Consider the following 4,506-nt stretch of genomic DNA (forward strand, 5'->3'; position numbering starts at 1 on the left):
CTTCAAACGAAAGCGTGAGGCTTCCGAATGCCTCTGTATCCCCAATAGATTCGAAGAGAATCTATTGGTGTTTCAGATGGGCCAAACAAATTTATATCAGAGATTATAAGATAGAATTACCAATATATTTCCAATCTTTTATCAATGGGAACCCCCAAGAAAAGTTGTTTCTTCTTTAAAATCAGCAAGACACTAGTCTTCAAACAAAAGTGTGAGGCTTCTGAATGCATCCGTGTCCCCAGCAGAGTCGTCAAAAAACTTTTGGTTGAAAATTTTATACACTTGGGGAAATATACAAAATTGTGGTTTCAACCACATCACACGATAAAAAACTCTCCTAATTAAGGGAAGGCTCCCCCTATCTCACTACAACTTTGAAAATAAAATAGGATGGGACAACAATCTTTCTTCTTTTTTCAAGAAAAACAATATCCTTTTCTCTTGACATAAAAGAATAGCGATTGAATATGAAGAGCAGTAACCACTTTCAAGTGAAATGAGAGAAAGGAAATGAAGTTTCCTGAAAGCGCAAAGACTTCCATCACTTCCTTCGAGACGGTACAACAATATCAAGCTCAAAGACTTGATTATGTGAAGTCCCATCTACCCTTTGCTATACTAAATTTTACAATGACTAAAAAACAACAGCTCAAAGACTAGAATAATCTATTCTTTCAACACAAAGACAAGAACTAATGCAAGCTCAAAGACTTGCTGATATTTCTTATCAAACAACAATTTTTCCTCAAGAATAGACGCAAGCTCAAAGACTTGTTGCTCCTTCTAGAGATTTTCCTATTTTAATTAATCTTCTCTACTTGCAGCTCAAAGACTTCAAATCAGATTAGACTAAGCTGCTTTAGAAACACTTTGCATGGAAGAAATAAAAAGATTCAAACTCAAACATGTAGCTCAAAGACTCAAAATTTGAGTAATCCTTCTTTATTATTCTTCAAAAAACTTTCAATTCACATACATAAGCTCAAAGACTTCTTGCTGTAAATTTGGCAGACTTTTTGCTTGCTTTCCAAAGAGATAAATATTACGATAGACCTCTCAAGTATTTATAGAAGAAGAGCCTTAAGAAAAAGGTGGGAGGATCCTAACTAACTTGAGAGATTCTCTCAACCACCAAGACTTATTCAATAACTAACTAAGACTTCATTAACTAAGTAAGACTTATTCCAACTATAGTCCTAATCGGACACAACTTGTAGTTGCCTTACATGTAATTACAAAAGTGCAAGTAATGTGTAACTTGCTTTTTACAAAAAATACTTTTACATGTAACTTGTCAAAACAAAATTACAACTAAAGATTACAAAAGAGGGAAAATTCAACTAAGTGTTGAAAAACACTTAAGTTGCATTTTGTGAAGACACAAATCCTTGAAATTTTTGAATGCTTGTTTATAGTTCCTTGAGATTCGGTTTATGGGTGTTCTTGGCAACAACCATGGTCTTCACAAGAGTGTCGTGACACCGGAGGAGCGCATAATTTTTTTTATCCAGGATAGACTGGATTTCATGCAGAAAGGCTTGGTGTTTCATCAATGTCTGAATTGAAGTGGTCGACAATTGTTTACTCCTCCATTCATTATGAATCCTCATTTGTAAATCAACAACAACCTCTTCTTCTGGAATTAGCTCTCCATCCTGACTTACTATGTTGCAAGAGGCCCTTTCACAATGTGAGACAATATTTCGAAAAACTTCGTCCCAGAATCTCTTTGCATCATCGATCTCATCAACGAGAGATTTAAGAACAAGGGTCTTGTTTTCCAAGAGTTCTTCAAATTCCAAGTACATGATCCTGGAAGAGATGATGGCATGCTCTTGCAAAACACTCAGCTGTTGTTGCGGCATGGTACGCCAAATTGTCAAACTTTCTTCAACACTTTCCAAATTCTTTTTGAAAGTATTAGAAGTCTGATCCAGTGCTTGAACCTTCTGAGCAGCCCTTTCCACTCCACGAATTCATTCTTGGGAACCAGAAGAACCTATAGAGTTACTCCCTTCAGCAGCAGGTTTTCTGATTTTATGAACGGCTGCCACAAGCAGTCGGTTTTCCTCTTCTAGCTTGTCTTTCTTTGCTAGAAGCTCATCACACCTTTGCACCAATGAAGCAAAAGAAAACTGAGCATCATGTTTAATGACCTCATGTGTTTGTTTGCCCAACTCTATTCTTATAATTTTATAATCAGCAGCTGACATTTCTTCAAGTGGCTTATCTGCAATAGGTTCCACAATTTCAGCTACCTTCATCTTGTTGCTATCAACAGTTACCCTAGAGATAGTCTTGGCCTTCTTAGCAACTTTGGATCTTGACTGTTTCAGTTGCCGATAGTCGAAAGCATTAGGTGAGATTTCTTGCTTCTTCCTTTTTGGAGTAAAAGAACTAAGGCATGGAGGCAAAGTCATCAACTCCCCTCCAATAGCAGTCGTAGGTGAAGGAGAAACAATTTCTATTTGAATCACCGTCGTCATCCTGGGAGGAATATATGTTTGGATGGCAACCATGGTTTGCTTAGGTACCAATGGGCATGAAGATTGCCTTATGAATTCTTCAAAGCCAAAAGTGGAAGTATCAATTTCTGATAACTGGATGCAAGTAGGAATATCCTCAGGGACTTCCAACACACTCTCTTGTTGAGGATCAGGAGATGGCTCATATGTTGAAATGGGAATAGCATTCTGAGGAGACTCATCCACAAGCAAATCAAAAGGAGAAAGCGACGTCTCAATGGGAACTAGAGGAATGATCTCATGAGGCGAGTCTGAAACTAGAGACTTGGGAGCATCATCAAATTGCTGCCCCTCTTCTGGATTATCCAGATCAATCACCTGAACATGCAATTGTGATTTTTCCTTCCCACGAACTGTCGTCTCCTCAGGAGGAAGCACTACTGCACGACTGACTCGTAACTTGATCCTTGTGCCCGAAGATGACTCACCCTCCTTGTTGTCAACCTAAATCTCAGACTTACGTCCAAGAGGCCCCGTAGAATCATCTTCTTTACCAACCTTGATTTTTATAAGCCTAACAACATTACTTTTCAGCCATGCGTTGGTGTTGGCCAATATAGGCTGAAATCTCTCAAGGATGGATATGCACTCTTTGTGCGACCATTGGATCAAAGGAAGTGGAGCTTCCTCAACCCTTCGTGAAATGTATTCAGGATCAAGTATATGTCCGTCCTCAATCATTCCTTGTGGGATATTCACCAAGTTCAAATCAACAATTTGCTCAACAGTGAGACTGCAGTAATCCATCTTCAGAACTTCGACTTTTGTGCGGAGATCTACCCAGATGTCCTCAATGCGATGCACATGCACAAAGGATTTCTTGATCTTCTCCTTCATACCCCTATAATCAAAATTAGCTCTAGGTTTAAACCTTTTGAGCTTGATTTCCTGCAGTTCAGTCTCCATGGCCTTAGCTTTCACAGATGTGAAAAGGGAATACCTGCCAATTTTCAATAGGTTTGTGGTAGAGATCCCCATTCCAACCTTGTGTCTAGCAGAGTGAAAAGTGTGGACAGCCATGATCTGTCTTCCCAACTCCATAAGAATGATCTTATCAGTTGGGTATCTGAGAAGCATATATGGTTGACCGCCATAGCATCTGATCCTCATATAGGTGAACGTGGGAAACTGCAAAAACAAACATCCATACTAACACACCTTGTCTCATCATCTGCTACTCTCTTGTTGCTGAGATTTCTATCAAACTGACACATGAAATATTCGAAGAATGCATCTTGGACTCTTCTGAAATGTAGTTTGCTGGGTCTCAACGGCAATTGGTCATAATATTCCCAAACTGGTATAAGTGAGTGATCACCCTTGGTAGAAAGACCTGGAAAGTGTCTAAGTGATGCTGCCAAATATACCAAATAAGAACATTAGAATGCTCAAGGCTCATCATCCTGTTGAGAAGGGTTATGGTGTCTCCAATTTCCCATTTGAAATCGCAGCAGTACAACTTTGCCCACCTTGAGAAGGAGGCTCGTGGCTCTTGGATCCACCTATTGATGTGTCATTTCCAATCTTTTTCCCTCTTCACGTAATACTCTGTTACACTTTCTTTGGAGATTTCCATATAAACAGGGTTAGGAGATATTCTGAAGACCTTCTCAATTGTATCTGCATCGAGACGAATTATAGCTTCGCCATCATCATTTTTGATAACTCTTGACTCTTTGTCAAAATGATGGGCGCAAGCAAGAACAAACTCAGGTTCTAGGGCAGCCATCGAGAAGGAAGATGCATGATGGATATGGCTGTCCAACAACCGCTACAACTTATTATCCTGTGGATCTTCTACCCTCTTAATGAATTCTAACATATCAACGTGCCCTACCTCCTTGTCTCTGATGCAATCCAAAGGAGAAGAAACCTGGGAAGGTGCAACCTCGTTATGATATTTGTCATATTTGTATTTCATCTTCTTTGGAGTTGGAGATGTCGGCAAATCTGACATTGATTGTGAACCTGGAATGCTGTG

This window comes from Cryptomeria japonica, chromosome 6 (assembly GCF_030272615.1).
Source record: "Cryptomeria japonica chromosome 6, Sugi_1.0, whole genome shotgun sequence".
NCBI classification, from domain to species: Eukaryota; Viridiplantae; Streptophyta; class Pinopsida; order Cupressales; family Cupressaceae; genus Cryptomeria; species Cryptomeria japonica.